The following is a 20,293-nucleotide window of genomic DNA, read 5'->3' as shown; positions in this document are numbered from 1 at the left end:
TCCTCCAAGACTGAGATGAAAGGATCAACATTAACCTTGTACGTACATGAGGTGACGAGCTGCATGTGGACGGGAACCAGAAGCATCTTTTCTAATTTGGATCGGTCCAAATGAGAAAGAAACAAACAAGAACTGTGAAGCCAAGCTCCTGACACAGTATAACCAATTCACTGATTAAAAAGTAAAGCCCGTCCTTACACAGCATATGGCCAGGGTTTTTCCTGCATAGGGGAATTTTAGCCACCGCGCCTAAGGGGTTTTATTCAGAGCCAAAACCTCAGCATGCCATTAAATGTTTTTTAACCAGCTTTGTGGATAGGGGTCTCATTTATTCAGGCATTACAGAGACTGGAAAAATATAAGGAAATACAAAGATTTCTGTCACATAAAGTGACACAAACTCACTGCCTTCGTTGTACGCAGGCTGCTCCACATTACATGCACATTACAGTCACTCCCCAAAGGCCAATTCTGAAGCAGGAAAACCCCCAACGGCTGCACATGTTGTGTCATCGTAAGCCCATCTTTTACTTTTGCTTCCTTACTTATCTACATCCTGTAATTTCTCACATATTCTTTCTTTCTAACTAATTTCTCCCCAAAATATCACATTTTCACAGCTTGCTGAACAGATCAATAGATTAATATGCTGTGAGCACACTTTGTAACCTTTTAACATTTCATACTTAACAGACAGAAAACATGCCATCGCTTTTCTTTAAGGCTACTAAACCACAGTAACTTAGCAACCGAAGTAAACTGCCTTCATACGACAGGGCAGTGACTCAGCGTGAGACGTGTCACTTTAATGTTCAAGGTTTCGCTTAGTTTAGTGTTTAGTTTTTCTATTCTCTGGTAACGCAAAAATCACACCTACATGAACACGTCAGGAGACAACACAAAATATATCCCAGCATCCCTGCTGCATGTCATTACGTCTCCACGGGCACGGTAATGCCCACAAGCATCGGAGTGCATGCTGGCTACGACAGCTGCCTGGCACACAATGACAAAGTTTGGAGGCAGAGGAGGAAATAGCTGAGAGGAAGTGCGAGGATCCAGAACATGTGAGAAAAATTATTCTCTGTAAAAATAAGAAAGAGGAAGGAAAGAGAAATTTGAAAGTGTTTTAAGATGTTGAAGAAGGAAGGAAGCTCTTCAGGTCTCTACGATCCCCTTAGATAGAAATGCCAGAAGCTTTTACCCTTGTGTGTGTGTGTGTGTGTGTGTGTGTGTGTTCCCATATGTGGATCTGACTGGGCTCCAAAATTAGAAAGGTTCAAACGTTGACGTCGACAACTTTGCAGTCGTTTCAACAAATCTGAGATTTGGTGAAAAACGCAGAAGGTGAAGAGCTGTGCACACCTTCCTCCTCCTCAGCTTCCTCAGATTTTTTTTGCTGATTTATAATTCTAAAGTAGCAAGTCTTGTCTGTTTATTTAACCTCGAATCCTATTTCACTTTGACATATAGTAATTCCTAGCTTGAAGTCCACTCAATCCCTTTCTCCAGAGTTTTCGATACTCCATCTGCTGCAGGAAGATCAATTGCTGTTGCCAAGGTCAACAATGGACTTTCACAATCAATTTTCTCAAGTGATGATTCACAGCGTGTAGTATACACTGTGAGAGAATTCTACCCATATCACCCACTGCTAATGTACTCGATGACGTGTGTGTATGCAATGGAATGCATTGCATGTAAAATGCCACATAGGGGGAATTCCCCTCTGCTTGAATGTAAAGAATCCATTTTGCAGGAGAAACTGCTGCGGACAGAACAGGAAGGCTGGATGGATGAGGATATGGATGGATAATGTGATTGATGGAGGCACAAAGAAAGAGGCAAGCGACCAAGAGGCTCTAAACATGCCTAATTTGGCTAACAGATGAGGCCGAAGGTCATTCACTGAGTTTGCACAAAGGATCTCTGAGCCTGCAGATGCAGTCAAGAGGGGATTAACAGCGTGGCAGTGAAATGGATTGAGTCTGTAGTACATGGCTTTTTTAAAAAGGAAAATGTGTAGTGAAATAATATGGGTCACATGCATTTCACAGACAGCAGATGAACTCACTAAGGACAGATTGGAGGTCAACTGCGTGGTTCTTGTACTGACAATCAGCAACAGGGGCTGAGTTCAAGCTGACCTCCCCCACTGCAGAAGATAATGGATGGCAAAACAGAAGCAAAGGGAGAGTACGCCGAAGGCAGGGCAGCACTGCTCTGAGTCAAGTGTTTGGATGTCTTTACAAGAGGACGAGCTTCAAAGTAAAGCCTCTTCATTTTGCTAACGCTGAGCAATACTATCAGTGCTGCCAGCGCAGCCTTTTCACCATCCTGCAGACGTGAATAGCTCCTTTTGTCACAGTGAAATTCATCTGGCAAGTCTTTAATTAGCTGGAGGGCTCTTCCCTTGTAGGCCTGTGTGGGCAAAAAAAAAAAAAAGGAAGAGAAAGAGAAGAGAAAGAGAAGAGAAGAGAATGAGAGAAGAGAGGAAGAGGAAGAGAAGAGAAGAGACAGAGAAGAGAAGAGAGAGAAGAGGAAGAGAAGAGAAGGAAGGAAGAGAAAGAGAAGAGAAGAGAAGAGAAGAGAAGAGAAGAGAAGCAGAAGAGAGAAGAAGAGAGAAGAGAGAGAAAGACAGGGCACAAGGAAGAAGGTAGCACAGTGCAAAAGAAAAATGTGCAACAGAGAAGCTGTCATATGATATCTTCCAGACAGAGCAAACGCTAACATTTAACACAGTCTGAGTGTTTTGAAAAGGGGCGAGAGACGAGAATGAATTTCTTCATCCCCCTTGCCGTGTTATTTTTTTTAGGAAGCAATCTGACAGGTAGTTAGTTGTTAGTTAGTTGTTGGTTTGTAAGTTATGTTACCTGTCTGCCCCCCTCCGATTCCCAACCTTTTACAGTACCTCTTCCTTCTTTTGTCACACGGGGCTAGAGACCTCTCAGTGACACCCGGGCAACCGCTTGGCAAGTGGTTGCTGGAGGATGAAATGCAGGATGTTCCCTTTCAAAGTAAAAGTTGTGCCTTACTCTTGCAACAGATTTAAAATGGTGCAACTTTTCCTTCAAAGGCAAAGGTTCTCTGTTTGCAGTGTGTGTCACACTTTTTCACATTTCACTGCAGCTCAAATAGGAAAAGTCTAGTGTTTTTTGCAGACCGCTTCCATGCAAACTGTGGGAACTCTTTTTATGACTGACTTCACTGACAGCCAGCAACCTCCAGCAACCCCTCACCAACTAGTTGGGGGAATGCTTATTTTTCCCTAGAGACCACAGGTTGCCAGGCTGATGCCTTAGCTTCCTGCAACTGGGTCCTCATCTGAACTCAAAACAGTAAGGGGCTTAAGGTCGTACATACATAAAGACTAGAAGTTCTGAGGCAACCAGAGAGCAGGGAGTGTTAATGAAATTCTTTAACAATGACAGCCAAAATAACCATTTGCTAAGCAGGTGGGTATCAAGTAAAACTAATCTTTACTTTGAGGCAAGTGATGGAAGCAACTGTGAATGTGAGTGAACAAATCTGCTGATTCACCTGTGACGGTGTGGTAAATGCATTAGAGGGTCCACAAGGTGATGAGAAATGGCTTCATATGGAGAAATATATGTCCTCCAACATACAGTGACGGTCTACCTAAATGTTTCTGAGTTGCATGATGGGAACTGCACCACACTTTTACAGGTGTATCATAGCGTATCCCTGGAAATATAATAAAGAATATTTGAAGGTGTGTTCTGCATCAATGATGCATTTGCTTTGTGGATTGTAAAACCATCACAGTTGCCTTGTGTTTTGTACAGTGTGTGTGTGTGTGTGTGTGTGTGTGTGTGTGTGTGTGTGTGTGTGTGTGTGTGTGTGTGTGTGTGTGTGTGTGTGTGTGTGTGTGAGAAACATTCCTGGGCCTGTGTTCATGAGTGTCCTGCGACAAGTTGGGTTTCAATCACGTGTGTGTGCCATTTGATCACATGCTTGTGCTATATTTGCACTGACTGGAGCACCATCTTATATAGAGCATCTGAGCCAACTCCAGTTCAGTGTCAGATCATACTGAACACTGTAGGATGTGGGTCAAAACCATATGCCCAGCCCTGACTGAACCGTAGCCAGGCACATACAGTATTCATGTGTTCAGCAGCTTTCATGATGGGCTGCCTACAATTACCTACTTTCTTCTTTGCTCCAACCAACATATTTTAACTTTTAAAAATGGACTTAAACCGATCAAGTATTTGATCACCACCATGCTTAAAGGTGTAGATTCTTTAACAATGAAATAAGTGCATATTTGAGCAACAAAACCAGCAATTTCCTGTTTCCTGTTAAACGCGCCACGCTGTTCCAGGTTCTTATTCTTGGACTCTGCTGGACTAGCTTTGCATGACTATGAGTTCAAAATAGGAATAAAAATATCTGCTTTCATTTACATTATACACACTCAGGAGCAGCGAGTGCTTAGAGCAGTGTGAAGCTTGAGCTTTAGGCTCACAGGGATTATCTGTAACATTGCCTGTGTTTAATATGAGCATCCTCTATTGTAACAGTATATGAATGGCAACAAATAAGGAAAGCCAAATCAGGTTCCCTTTAACAAAACAACCACAGGTGCCACCAATAAAAACAATGTTATGCAATCTGAGTGAGGTAATTAAATATAGCATAGATACCAACGACAGTGCAAGAAGATCCAGATGTTTAAAGCGATTAAAAAGCTGTGGGAGGTGTTTAAGGTTCTAGTGTTCCCAGGCTGCCTTTGACCTAAAGGCATAATGTTATAAAGTAGCTTCCTGACAGGAATATTTAATTATGTGATCTCAATTATCCATACAAGACTGGAAGGTTACCAGGAAATCCAAATGTGGCTACTTTGATAAGTTCACTCGTATGCTGAGACTTGTGCTCACCATGACAGATTGCTTGATGCCTATCTGACCCACGGCCGCCCGCCGTTCCCCTACATGACGTCAATAATAACACAATTATAAAAGCACGATAATAATCTGTGCTTTTTCAGTTTTATTTAGTTATTTGCTGTCCTCTCTGTAGTTTAAAAAAAAGTCCAGTTAACATCGCCACCACATCTTCACACTTCCAAATAAACATAGTTAAACCTGATTCTGACACTTTATGGTGTTCTAAGAATCTGGCTGCAGGCTCTCATTAAAGTAAACTCTGGGATGCTGCTGCTGGTGGTATTTGACGTCTTGTTTTTCAATCTAATAGTTTAAACAAAATCATTAGCCTTCCTGATTCTTCACACAGGAGCAGGAGCTGGAATGTGGTGGTGGCATTAAAGTTCTGCATTTTCAGCAGGGAAACGTTGACGCTTGCCGTAAGCAGCGCGGCATTTTCTTTCTTTTTTTTTTTTTTTTTTCTTTTCAGGATTTGTGCACCCGATGCTTCCTGGAAGTGTGAAAGAACAAGAACTACCAATATGATGTCACCAAATAAAAACACCCACAGTGGTCTTGAGGAAGTTTAAAACAGAAGCAGAAAAAGTCTTCCCACTTCAGAGGATATTCAACTGAAAACATCTTGAGGGTAAATTCTGTCAGTGGGCCCCAAGTTCACCACGGCATCCCCCCCTCCCTCTCTCTAGTGGCAAATGTAAGGCTTTGAACTGCCGACTGGGAGGGGTGTGGGGAATTCACTGGCCTGTCAGGACTGAATAATGGTGGATGGGAAAGATCAGATCTTGCCTCGCTGTTCTGCCTTCAGGGAGAAGATTTTATGACATAGCAGGCTGAACCGTGCAAGGCTAAAGACTGCATGTTATAAAGAGCTCGAACTAGGGGTGCATAAAGTGTCACGTTGGCATATGGAAACCCAAATTATACCTTCTATTAGACCTTGACGGCAATTTTGAACACATACTAAGCTGCAGAAACGCTCTTGAGATAAGAAAGGAAGGTAAAGAAAGGATTGCAGTAGTGTTAAAACTGTTTATTTAGATTAGGGTAAGAAAAAAAAGAAGGCCAGTCAAGATCCCACTAATGCAGTGTATATGAACATATATATATATATATATATATATATATATATATATATATATATATATATATATATATATATATATATATATATATATATGGAAGGGCTCAAAATCATTCTGCAGCAGATTGATATTAAGCAGATCCTCCTGTTAATAGCTTTGCCAAGTGTGCATGAAAAGGGCTCCTTAATTGTCTAATCCCACACTTGACAACACTGCTATCTCCTCCTTCCACTGCACTTAACCTTGACCCATCTCACTTATTCAAAATAAGGAGGAGAGTCAATTTAACATCTGGAAAAAGAGGTGATTTAGACCGAAAGTCTCATTTGCACAGCTTTTTATTATATGCAATTACAATACTAACACTATCTACTGCTCATACATGGACAATTTATAATCACCATAAACTTAGTGTGCATGTGAAATGGACACAGTGAGAACATAGAAGCTCCACACAGAAAGCCCCCAGCAGACCAGGGGAGTGAAACCCAGAACCTTCTTGCTGTGTAGTGAAAGTGTTTCCCACTGCACCAGATAGTGCATTACACAGTGAATGGTGTGCAGCAGCAATCTGCTCTAAGTCCTGAATTGTCACATGTAGACACTCAATCAGGAACAAAAAATGAGAACTGGTTTGGTCCAGGTTCCATCAGAACCGTTTGTCCCCGCGGTTCTTCGATTCTTTGCATTGGTTCTGGCATGATTTTCTGAGATCAGAATCATGGCAATGGAGTTTTTGCACATCTGAGTCACATGCAAATATATTCTTTTCTCATCTGTGCTCAGACTCAGATAATTAAAAAGCCATGCTGAGGCTGGAGACCTGTGAGGTTTAACCTGAGAAGAACTCATAATGCCAGTCGTCTCAATACAATCTAAAAGTGTAATTTTTCAATATATAAGGTTGAGGATGTAATATGGTGCAATTTGACCTAAATGTAACCACTAGTCTTGTTGTCTAAACCAAGAAATACTCCTTGATTTTGCTGGGTGTATTTGCCCTCAGTGTTTCATACTGCAGCATTTGGTGCTTCACGTCATCCCCACCAGTGGATAAACTATCTCAGAGGGTCCGGCACCTTTGACAAAACCCCAGTACTAGATGCTCTGAAAATAAAAACAGGGTCGCAGTTACTGTTAGGAGGAGATCCATCCATCCATTTTCTTCCGCTCATGCCTCTCAGGGTCACAGGAGGGGCTGGAGCCTATCCCAGCTGTCATAGGGCGAGAGATGGGGCACACCCCGGGCAGGTCGCCAGCCGGTCGCAGGGCTAACACAGAGAGACAGACAACCATTCACACTCACATTCACACCTATGGACAATTTAGAATCACCAATTAAACTAACCCCAGATTACAATTCATCTGCAGTTCATATTTGGTGGTATGGCTTATTTTCTGGGACTTCCCTGTTCTCCCATTCTTGTATATATGCAAAGACTAAAGCAAAAAGAGCAGCAAGAATACCTTCAGCACAGAACAGAGCGAGCATCCACAAGAAGAGATATGACCCTGATTATCCCAAATCCAGCACAAAAAAAGATAAGATAGGAATGGAATTTAATTAGGGACAAGGAATTGTTCTTTTGCACAGCTTTTATATGCATTTTAAAGCATAACATCATTTGGATGTGAATACATACTTTGCTATAAAAGCTGCAGCTGTTGCATCTAACATCAGTAATCAATAATAAAGTCGACAGTGAAGAAAATTATTTTACGTGCCGAAAACAATCCTCACACAGCAAATGTTCGACCAACCACATCTATGCCTCTCTATCTATGAATAGGTCGGGTTGGCTCCGTGTCGTCTCAGTCTAGAAGACTAGGTTCACTGTACGAGCAGTCATAATGTGCACAGCTTTCAGGAAGAGGACGACTAAAGAGAGATGGGGAGAGGGTGATAGAAGGAAGAGGAGTCAGAGAGCGACACAAGGCTTTGTTGATGAGGGCCTGCAGAGCAGCACGGTTCAAGGAGGCAGAAGGAGGGTAGCACGAAGGTCATGGCAAATAGGAAGAAGACACTGCAACAGGGCTTGTCAGAATGAAAATTTACTGCTGGTCAAGCTGCATTTAGCTTTGCTCCGGTGCCCTTGACATTGTATTTGCATGAAGTATGTGCTGGAAAAATGAGAAAGAGATAATAGAGGGTATGGAAAGAGCAGTCTGTATATGTGAATGAGATGGAGGTATAATATGAGACAACATTTCCTTTCTCTTTTAGAGAAGAGCTGTATTTTGCACTGAGACGGACTAAACTGTCCATGTAAAACACCCCATAACATAAAACAGGGGCTCACAAAATGCAATTTTGTGTTGTTGTAAGTTAACCATGTTAGAAAGGGCTTATTAAAGTGCTGTAACTGTTAATGTAATATGATGTTAAATAGAGTATAAAAAGTGGTCAAAGCAACGTGCAGTCAGTGCAGTTTATTTTCTCAGGCCTTGTAAAAAAGGACAGGATGTAGTTAGTCTGAGTATCTGCACCGCTGACCAAACACCATGATTTTTTTCTATGAATCTGCAGGTTATTTGTACAGGGATACGGACCAACGCCACACAACACAGCATTTATAGTCTGAGCTAATTTGCAGAGCCTGTCGGTAGATTGGCTGTTGTGATGTCCACAATGTCCTCATTTAAGCTGCAGCCAACACAAACAAGGCCTGACAGGCATAAAAAATGGGTCCAACAGATAATTAGGTTATGTTTATGTTACGTTACATTACGTTGACCCATATAGTAATACAATATATCTAAAGCACACCGACAGAGACTACAGGGAGCTGTCTCGCAGTGTTTCATATGCAGCACTTCAGCTGATCTTATGTATGAAATATATACATGAAAGACCGTGTTTGTCCTCATCACACCATAACTCGAGAATTTTAATTTCCCTTGCCAAGCTGTTAATATTAGCACTGCGGTGGTTTGTATGAGTAAGGAACAGAGCGTCCTTAGTCGAGTGTCAGCTTCAACTCCTTGTATGTTTACTGTTAGCCTTAATGATAATCTTCAGCGTTTAATTTTCCCAATCAAATCTGCAGTTGCACCTGTCGAGTGAAATAAAGGAGAAGACTCAGGACATCTAAGGTTATCTCACAAGCACACAGCCAAGAAAGAGCCCCCTCACTCTTCCACACCAAACACAATAAAACACAAAAATCTTTAGAGACGCTGAGAGTCTCGTTTTTGGATCTTCAGATAGAACCAGGCTAGCTTTCCCATCCAGTTTCAGTCTTTATGCTAAGCTATGCTATCAAGCTACCAGCTGTAGCCTCATTGCTGCTGTACAGACTACCAACAAACCCAGTGAGACACTTGAATCACCCCCACTCAGCTGAACAAGGGCTTTTTAAAGGAACTAACACAGGAAAAGATGCTAAAGCTAAAGCCATCCAGAGCTCAGAGCGCGACAAGAGCCAGCAGCCTCGGTATTAGCAAACAATCAAAGCGTTTATGAGGAAAATTATGGAGAGGAGCGAAAAGGGTCCATATCCTGTAATCTGGTCAAGTTATATCATTTTCCAGTATGATTACAAGTACCTGACATTTGTTTTGTTGTTTAGAAATCTGCTGCACCTGTTTTCGTTTGGTCAGGCCAAACATGTCAGGTAAAGGTGGGTGTAAAACTCATTTTCAGTTTATTATTAGTACCTATTTTCAGGGGCAGAGCACTTTGCTTTCAGCTGTTTCACTGAGAGGACCCTGTAACCTCTTGCTTGTGTGCAAGCTTGGGGGAAATTGTAAAGGTGAATCATTTATTTTATTATGAAAATAATCTGCATCGAAGCAAAGTTGATTTTTTTCATCCACTGTGTATGCTGTCAGTTATACTTCTTAGAAATAAAACTGGAGACAGCAAAAATCTGTATAAGCAGGTCACACTTTTGCAATCAGTGCATCGTCTAAGGTCTGAAAGGTCCTGTAATTTTTGTAGTTTTTCCTGTGAACACCACCACGGTGGACTGTAAATCAGTGCAATCAATACGTGATTGAAGTGCAGACTACAGCTTTAATTTAAGGTGTTTTTACAATAATTATGCACAAACTGTTACATTTTTCAGCCCTTGACATGCTCCTCTAGACCTTTACTGCAGCCCCCTTTCAGTTGCTGCTTGTTTGTGGGTCGTTCTGCATTCAGCTTTGGGTTTAATAATTGAAAAGCATGCTCTGTCTGGTTGGGATCAGGTGACCGACTTGGCCACTGAATAATCTCACATTTCTTTGCCATGGGAAACTCTCAGGTTGCTTTTGCAGTATACTTTGGGTCATCACCTGCAGTTACAATCAGTTCTGCAGCACTTGTCTGATTCTGAGCAGAGAGTAAAGCTCTGTACACTTCACTATCAGCTGTCACAACAATAAACAGTAGTAGCCCGGCTCCACTGGCAGCCATACACGCCCATGCCATAACGCTGCCTCCGCCATGTTAGATAGATAATGCGGTACGCTTTGGATTGTGAGCCGTTACGCTCCTCCATACTCTTCTCTTCCCATCGTTGTGGTATAAGTTAACCCTGGTTTCATCTGTCCAAAGATGTTTTTTACAAAACTGCAAACTCTTTCAGATGCTTTCTGGCTAATGCTAATCTGTGCAATCAGTGGACTGCACCTTGTTGTAAACCCTGTGTTTCCATTCATGAAAGCGTCTCTTGATTGTAGACTTTGACAGTGAGACAGTGAGCAGTATTTGTGACCTGGTTCGATGTTGCAGGTTTTTTTTTTTTTCTTAAAATGGTCGTTTGGTGTTGCTGAGCTGGTCAGTGCATTCATTCTTTTTAATGATGCACCAGATTATTATTAAACTTCTGATATTACGTCTGATTCATTTGTCAGGAAATAAGGAACAGGTCTCACATGGCCATGAAACTGCTTGTCACTCAACTGTCCCATTAATTTGAACCTCTGAATGGGGAACTGTGAACATAAAGGGTTGTAATTCCTGAAGAGTTTATGCATAATTTTTGGTTAAAAACCCCTTGAATTAAAGCTGAAAATCCCACATTGACTGATTGAGTTACAATCCACTCTGGTGGTGTGCGCAGGCAAAACCACAAAAATAGTTTCTTCGTTGCAAACATTATGGAGGGCACTGTAACCAAACCATCAAGAACAACCGGTGGTTTTCAGACTGCACCTTGGTAACAGCATTTCCTTTTTATATTTTTATCCTCAGAGGGACCGTTTACTTGCATGTGATTGGTTCAAAGAACTCAACTACAAATGGAAACCAAAAAGCTTCCAGTACCAAAAATCTTGCTGGACCTTCAGACATAACTGTCTGAGGAACTATAGGCTTTTGTCCAGTATGTGCCTACGTAAACACAACTCCACTCCATCCGTGCAAACCTTGAATTTATAATCCCACAATGACCTCCACAGAATCCAGTCAGGAAAAAGGAAGGAAGACACACAACAGGTGCACGACAACAGCTGTGTCCCACCAAAACTCGAGACGTGTGTCAAATAACACTGGCCTACCCAGAACAGAAGCTATCATCATGAAGGCTAAATGCGATTAGTGTCTGGTGGTAATCTAGGGCCTATTCATTCCTGCTTAGAGTAGGTGACACATTTGATTCAGAGGATTAGCCTACCTCTCCTCACCGTGCAGGGGTGGGGAAATCAAAGGGCCCATTTTCGGGGAGCAGTTAAAAAAGGGAAAGGAAGTGCGCAGAAGAAGACGAAAGACTATCAAAAAAAAATCCAGAAAGGACGGCAGGAGCCAGGAGCCCAACACTCTTCCATAATTAAAGCAGACAGTTCCTTTGTGCAGCCATGTCATTAACATAACCCAGCACGCTGCACAAACCGTGGTGCAAACCGAGTTCTTTAGTTAGCGCCTTCAGAGCACAGGTGATGAGAGGCTGGGAAACTTGAAGAGTTGTCTGATGCTGCAGATTCCACCGCATGATGACTTTAACATTCAAAAGTTTGCTGACTGTAATTTCATGAGTCCAATTAACCTTTGAAATATTGCCACATGTGCCCAAAGACACACCGACTCACAGCGTTCACACAGACAGCTTTTATACACATGTGCATGATAAACTCCCCGTTAAACCTATGATGTTATAAAGCACAGTGACAATTAGGAGTTGATGTTTGAGGTCATTCACCACATTCACTAAACTGAAATGTTCCCTCTTTCCAGTGCAACAACAAACAAGTGCCCACATGCACAGAGTGACACACTGTTCACAACACAATTTCTGTGCAATGTCACTGGTGATGTAACTCAGAAAAGCTGAAGTGGCTTTAAAGAGTGGCCATGCATACAAGAAATCATGCAAAGACCTGAATGGAGAAATGTGTATTTAGTCTTCATCAGGATCTGATAATCACATCATCAGTCTGTACTAGATACTAATAACAGCTTCTACTCACTCTTGTTAATAAAGCTATAATATCTTCAGTCTTCATACATCAAAATGTGTGTGTAAACATAAATACACCCTCAAAGTGGCAGTAATAATGTCACCACATGAACCAACTGCACTGAATATTGCTTTGACTTGCTTCGTGAAAAAAAGCTGTGAGTCTGACAGACGTTACTACACAGTAAAGATGAAAGAGGCTGGGCTCCAACTCTGATCCAAACCACACACGTACAGCCCACCATACGTAAATCTGCAACTAAATGTTTACCTGTTGTTGTGATCCTGAGCACAATGAGCTTTGTACTGTGTAGTGTACTGTAAAGTACCTCATTGGAATTGAATGCATATTGTAAAGTTGATTATTATTTGAACTGCAGTGCAAACTCATACACGAGCATCAAAGGGTTTCTGATGCAGCTCTTTAACTCTGAACTGTGCTTTGAGAAACTGTTGTTGCCGAGGACGGATGTTTTTGGTAGCATTTGCGTGTGTGTGTGTGTGTGTGTGTGTGTGTCATTCTGACTGTAGACAAAACAGCTCAACAACCTTTGAATGAATTCTTTGAAAAGATCAGATGTTCTGCTTCCAGAACCACAGAACAGCCAAACTAGCTGTGTGGGAAACTGATCTCAGTGCTGTCTGAGAGCAATTGGAACAACTTGCAATCGATCCCAGACAGCAAAAAGATTCTATGCTCACTCACTAACCACTGGAGGTTGTCATTCTATTTATACTCTAGTGTGACTGAGGCCTTAAAAACAGTGGTGGGGGTGGGGCAGGTGCAACAAGGTAAAACATAAGAGAGGAGGAGAAAAAGGTGACGGAGTCAAAGAAAGACAGAAAGAAGTAGAGATATCCACCACTTTCTTTTATCTTTAAAAAAAGGTGAAAAGTGTCCATCAAAAAGATTACCATTCTTATGTAAACTATGAAGCTGCAGGTTTGGGCAGAACATCACTTTCTAAAACAGATCAGAAAGAACATTTGTTGAAACAATTTGGGATGTTTCGAGGGAACTTTGTAGGAATTAAACAGAAACACAAGTGTGTTGAAAAATGCAAAGCTAGAAATTTATACTACCAGAGATAAAACTGTGTTTTTTAATAAACAAAAGCTATCATCAATATCCAGCTGGATTATTAGTCATTTGCATTATTATATAATATATAAAGAGGGTGTTTTTAAATGTGCTTATAGAGGACTCTCATGTAAGAAACCCTCAAAAAGAAGCTGCCTTTGGGTCAAAGTTCTGCAACTGCATTGCAGCTTAAAGCCTACTCTCACATCTACAGTGAAACTTGCAGGAAAATGATTTTAACCTCCCAGTACAAACACGTTCTACTTAAGATGCTTCAACTAGTCATGTTTCATGTTGCACAATAGAAAAAAGCATTGATGCTGCCTGCTGAAAAAGGCTACAAAAATTATTAGCTGACCTTCAAAATGAATTGATCTGGAGTCTGATTATCTTATTATTTACTATTATTACTATTATTTACTGTTGCAAGCTTACCATAACATGTTTAGTATGAGGACATTTTATTTTAGTTTTTAAAAGGCGTGACCTTGGTAGGGTTTTGCCAAAGTCTTGGCAAGAAAGTGTGTAAGTGTGCATTAAAAGCTGATAAAATGTAAATGAGGCCAATTGATTGGACAATACAATTAATTAAAAGAAACACAAATCAATAATTGTCAGAAAAACATTAGTTGCAGGCTTTATGCTTTACCATCCAGTAGATAAAAATTAAATATATCAACCAAGTGAGTCAGAGGCTGACTGGAAAATCACTGGAAGACAGCTGCACTTCTGCATCTCACCATATATTTTCCTATGTAATAAAATTGCATAACACTTTGGCCACGTGGTGAGAGTACACCCCTCCCATATGTTAGAATAAAACACACTGCTTTGCTTCAATAAAAACTTGAACTCTGTAGCAGAACTTAGGGTAAACACAACCTTTGTCTTGGCTTATCTGCAGCTTTTAATGCTGCCCTGCTGTGCACAGTCCAGTATCATGTACTTCACCATGATAAAAAGGTGGTTTACCTCACTGCCTGGTCCTTTATGAACTCTGATGTGAGAGTGCGTTGTCCCCACTGGAGAGGCAACCACAGTTGGTCTACGCCACAATACAGTGAGATCTTCACCAAGAGAAGCCACAGACACTTTCTATGAAAATACAGATATTTAAGTCTTTCTGCTTTATCATGAAGCAGAGTTGCAGAGGCACGATTCAAGGGAGGAATGAATTCAAAGGTTTTGGCGAGATTCATCTTGAGATACTCAAAGGAAAATTTGAGCATTTCAGCTTCACGGATGATGTTATTTATTAATTTATTTAACCCAGAGAGTGAGACCAGCAGTAATCCAGTAATGAGTGAAGCACTGATTTCAACTCTGTACTTAAAGGACCCGATTGGATTTTCACAATATTCACATTCCCGCACACATAAGAGTACATTAGTTTAATTATTCCACCTGTCGATGGTGGCTCCAAAAACAGCTCCACTTAAACCAAATTCATTATATTGGCAGGCAAACTCCACAAAGCTCAACTGAAAATAAAATGAGGCCTGAACAGCCTTCAGAGCACAGGCGATGGTCCTGTTCACGCTTGATTTTGTGGGGCTATAGAAAGCAAAATGGCGACCAGTGTGAGACCGAGGTGGAAGAAGAGGAAAATGGGAGCTCAAAGGACAATTTTGGGCTTCATATTAAACATAAAATTCCAGGAGCTGTGAGAAGCCTTGGAGAAAAATAATTACAGTTCCCAGCAAAATAATGACACCTCCTGTTGTCATAATTAGCGACTTGCATTAAAAAATGTGAGAGTTCATGCTGACAACATGATGACGGAGATTCCAACGTAGGACGTGCTGTTATAAGCTGATCAGATCGATAAATAATAATGTTTTTGGTGTGTACGCTTTTTACATGATATCTGCAAACCCATTAGTGGACGGAAACGGCGCTCTGGGACACACTGAATGTGTGATATGTAAGTGTAACTCTTCTGGTTTATATGCAAAAAGAATAATCACTCAATCCAATTGGTCAACATCGTGGCAATTAGCAAACGAGTGCATCATTTAGCATTTAACATTAGTATTAGAGAGCTAATTAGCATTATCTTACTAAAAACAGGAGTTATGGCTTAACCCCAAACACTGCTGCTACTGTTGATGTACTGTCCTGCCCCAACGCCTTGCCAGGGTCGACAGCTGGTTAACTCCTCTCCAACAAACCACACAAATGACAGGTTCCAGTTAACTCTTTATGGTAAGTTGAAGTAGGGTAAAACTGTGAAACAAAATACAATTCCATTCAGAGGGCGATTTGACACTGCTATAGAAAATAGCTTAGAAGCTAGATTAGCTTAACCAACAAATAACAAATATCGAACTCTACTAAAGGTTAGCAGGGCTCTAAACTAGGTGGATTAACATTGATCTTGTTTTATATGCATATAATTAATACATCATACCGACGATGCCTTCAAGGGCTGACTTGAAACTCAACAGACAGAAATCGCGCATCAAGCTTGTTTTCCCGCACAAACAATGTCCACTGCTCATGACGTCATCAGTCGATGCCGCAAGCATAAAAACACTACCCTTGTTCCCCAGTAGATGGCAGCAAAGGAACATGAAAAACTTATAAACACCAAATTTCTCAGCAAAGAAAACAGGAGGAAAACATCAAACAGAACACTCCCCGCCTGATACCCAGGGGGTTTCACACTTTTCTTTCCTTTACCTACGTTATGTTAAACATCAAAATAGGCTCAGTTATGCATTCATTTAACCTTAAGAAACCTTCTCTTTACTTAACACTTGAAACATTGCACACTTATTAATCTGGGGAAATCAGCAGGACCAGTTCATTAACAGGTCTGAGAAGCAGTTTGGTTCCGTCCTTCCTGACGATTCTCAGCTGAACCTTGCGTACTCGTCCATCTTTGCTGGGGTACACCTCTGTGATGATGCCAAGAGGCCAGTCATTCCTTTTGCAGTGAATGTCCTTGAGAAGCACTACACTTCCTTCTTTGAGATTGGGGTGGTCGGATGACCACTTCCTGCGGGGCTGTAGTGTCGCCAGGTACTGCTTGCGCCACCTGTCCCAGAAAGTGTTAGACAGGCTTTAAACTCCACTGCTCCACAAGCGCCACTGCTGCTTGTGTAAGTCCTTGTGGTCAAACTCGCCAGCTGGAGGTGGGCAGGGGCCTACCTTTTGAGTCAGCAGTGATGCGGGTGTGAGGATTAAAGGATCTGTTGGGTCAGTAGACACAGGCACAAGTGGGCGGTTATTCACAATGGCCGTGACCTCAGCCAAAAGGGTTGTGAGCACCTCGTGTGTGAGCTTAGATCTTATTTGCATGAGCATTGAATCCAAGATGCGGCGTGTGACACCGATCATTCTTTCCCACACCCCTCCCATATGAGAGGAGTGTGGGGCATTGAAGGTCCAACTGCAGCCCTGCTCAGAGAGGAATCTCTCCAGTGTCTTCTCATCAGCATTTGAAGGGATTTTGAGGTCTTTAGAGGCGCAGATGAAATTTGTGCCCCTGTCTGAGCGGAGGTGTTTCACTGGCCCCCGTATGGCCTGGAACCTTCTGAGTGCATTAATGAAGCTGGATGAATCTAAAGACTCGATGACCTCGATGTGAATGGCTCTGACAGATAAGCAAGTAAAGAGAACTGCCCACCTCTTGCTCTCAGCGTGTCCTCCCCTTGTGCGACGTGCAGCAACAGCCCAGGGCCCGAACACGTCCATGCCAACATTAGTAAAAGGTGGCTCAGTGCTGAGTCTGTCGGGTGGCAGGTCAGCCATCTTTTGAACTTCACATTTTCCTCTGAGTTTGCGGCAGACAAAGCATTCAAAAATTACTTTGTTTACGACTCTTTTGGCACCCAGTATCCAATAGCCAGCAGATCGGATGGCGCCCTCAGTAAAGTGGCGTCCTTGGTGTTGTGACTGTTCATGAAAGTGACGCACAATGAGGGTGGCTACATGGTGACCTCCAGGCAAGATCAGCGGTCTCTTCTCACTGGGTTCTAGATCGGCAGCTGTGAGACGTCCTCCGACTCTCAGCGAGCCTGCTTGGTCAAGAAAGGGATCCAGGGACCAGAGAAGACTGCCCTTTGGAATGTTTGTGTTGGATGAGAGGCACTCTAGTTCTCTCTCAAAGGTCTCCTGCTGGACTGTTCTAATGATGACTGTTGTGCTCTGGTTGAGAACATCCACTGTTGCAGGTGTGCAGCAAGGATGCCATCCCTGACACTGTTCGCTATTCTTGTCTTTCCTGAAACACTTAACGCCCACCAGGCTGTTGTTGAGATCTGGTCCGGTTAGGAGCACTTGGTTTAGAGACAGGCCATTGTGCTGTGCGCTGGAGTCAAACACGACTCTTATCTGAGAAGGCTTTTTCGGGTGATAAACTCCAAAGCACGGTAGGTACCAGTGTTCCTCTCCGGGTTTCAGTAGGGGAGCTTCTTCCGCGTGCCCGCTCTGAAAGATCCTTTCCATGAACGTAATGAACTGCTGTTTCATTTCAGGTCTCCTTTTGAATGAGCGCTGCAGCGAATTGAGGCGTTCCAGCGCCTGGGCACGGTTGTTGGGCAGCCGTGGTCGGGGAGCTCTGAAAGGAAGAGGAGCCACCCAGCTGTTTCCCTCGTCCTTGTAGACTCCATGGTCCATGATGCTCAGAAACTGCATGTCCTCAATGGACGGTGCCTCTGTGTCATCATCCTTTGTTGTCTGAAACGCATCACTGTCCAAAGTGTTCCGTATTGCCTTTGCATGACTGCCTCCATGCAGGATGAAGTGTGAGAAGGGTTCAGTGACACAGTATCTCTCCTTCACCGTGTAGCTGTTTGGGCATGGCTGAAAGAGAGAAGGGCGTCCGTTTCTCAGCACATTGGTGTAGTAGGAGTGGACAAGCGGCGGCTTGTGCATGTCCCCAATACACACATCACCCACAATCACCCAACCCAGATCCAGTTTTTGGGCATAGGGTGCATTGTGTGGGCCGTTCACCTGTCTTCTCACCTTGTGGGCTCTGATTATGTCCCTGCCTAACAACAGCAAAATGGGGGCTTGTGGGTCGAGATTGGGGATGTGCTTTGCGAGATGTCTCAAATGGGTGTGGCTGGAGGCGACCTCGGGTGAGGGAATTTCCCTCCGATTGTTTGGGATTTCGTTGCATTCAATCAATGGTGGCAGTGACAGCACAATGCTGCCATCCACAGGTTCCACCATGAAGCCACATGCCTGTCTACCTTCAGTCTCTATTGTTCCCGCACATGTTTTCAGGGAGTATGGTGAGGGCTGTCCTGAAATATTGAAAATACTGAAAAACTCTGTTCGTACAAGTGATCGGTTACTTTGATCATCTAAGATGGCATACATACGGACTGCAGCATAAGAGTGGTTGGCTGGGTATACCTTTACCAGACATATTTTCGAACAGGAGCGCCCTGAGATGTCCTTTCCACACACCTTGGTGCATGTGGCCGAGACAGGAGTCTCCCCGCCATTCCCAGGTGCAGGGTTCTCTGAGCTGCTGCCTTTCAGTGCTGGGCCAGGGTGTAGCGCTGCAACATGCATGTTGCTTCCACATTCTGTGCAGCTTACCTCATCGTTGCAGTTTCTTGCCAAGTGTATGGCTTTGCAGCACTTGTAGCACACTCCATGTTTCTTTAAGAGTGCCTTTCTTTCCTCTATGGGCTTATCTCTAAATCCACGGCATTTGTGGAGAGGGTGGGGCTTGTTGTGCAAGAGACAACGTTTCGCTGGGTCCTCTCTGCTGGTGGACTTACTTGCAGATGGGGAGTCAGAAGGTGTTAGTGAGGTATCAGGAGACACTCCTGTCTTGAGAACAGCTACTGCCCTCTGGCTCTCTAACTTTGATGCAGGCTTGTGATAACCAGACTGTTCATTGCTGGATGCTGCCAGCATGAAGCCAGGATCATTTCGCATCCTTGCCTGCAGGCACACAAAGTTCACAAAGAAGCTGAATGGGGGATAGGTGACCCTATGTTGTTCCTTATAATTAAAACCTAATGTGAGCCACTTCTCTTGCAGGTAGAATGGCAGTTTCTGCACAATAGGGTTAATCCCGCGGGGGGGTGTCTAGATAACTGAGGCCGAACAGGTCCCCATCAGCCTTTGCTGCCTGTATTTCCATCAGTAAGTCCCCCAGCTCTCTTAGTTTGAGCTCATTCTTGTTCTGCACTTTGGGAAAGCTTTCCAGCCTTTTGAACAAGGAGTTTTCAATTACCTCAGGTGCACCATAGTACTCATTGAGCCGATTCCATACAGCCCTGAGTCCATGTTCTGGGTGATTCACGTGAACAGTTCTTATGCGTCTAGCATGTTCGGATGAGTCCTTGCCTAACCATTTTACAAGAAGGTCAAGCTGCTCACTAGCTGAGAGGCTGAGGTCTCTGATAGAATTCATAAAGGATGCTTTCCAAGCTCTAAAGCATTCAGGACGGTCATTAAACTGCACAAGCCCAGTGGAGATAAGCTCACGCCGGGCCATAAATCTGACAAGGTCTGATATTCCTCTGTTTTCATCAAACTGAGCATGTACAGGGCTTCTTTGTTGGTGAGCAACACTGGGTAGTAAGTGGGAATTGTCTAATGGTTGGTTATATGCAGTGTCACTGTAGTCATTTCCTAAAGGCTTCTGCATTATTTCAGGGCGAGGTGTCGTTTTAGGCACATAGTCAGTGTGCTGTGATTGTGGCATTATGTGGTTCTGCTGATGGGGTAATTCACTCGCGGTGTGGTAAGAGGCAATGGGATGGGCATATTCAGGGGTCTGAATGTCTGGGATGCTGGCGGGAGTGCTTTCTAATAGCTCTGCTGGAGAGTATTTATCTGCTCCCTCAACATAGTCCTTTG

At 43.0% G+C, this 20,293-nt stretch overlaps 1 protein-coding gene across 2 annotated transcripts in view; it reads right to left on the bottom strand.

Moving 5' to 3' along the window:
• The window catches only part of LOC115797838 (thyroid hormone receptor alpha-B), a 162,818-nt gene that overhangs the window by 97,457 nt on the left and 45,068 nt on the right, over window positions 1–20,293 (bottom strand). The window contains exon 1 of one of the 2 annotated variants that reach the window (XM_030754359.1): window positions 7,134–7,235. The exons of the other annotated variant lie outside the window; for it this stretch is intronic. The gene's annotated coding sequence lies outside the window, so the exon portion shown is untranslated. Of the gene's footprint in view, window positions 1–7,133; window positions 7,236–20,293 lie in introns of those variants that run through there. 2 annotated transcript variants of the gene reach the window in all.

The sequence above is a fragment of the Archocentrus centrarchus genome, chromosome 19 (assembly GCF_007364275.1).
Source record: "Archocentrus centrarchus isolate MPI-CPG fArcCen1 chromosome 19, fArcCen1, whole genome shotgun sequence".
In the NCBI taxonomy this organism is placed as follows: Eukaryota; Metazoa; Chordata; class Actinopteri; order Cichliformes; family Cichlidae; genus Archocentrus; species Archocentrus centrarchus.
The sequence above is the reverse complement of the archived record's forward strand: the minus strand, read 5'-3'. Positions and strand labels throughout refer to the sequence as shown.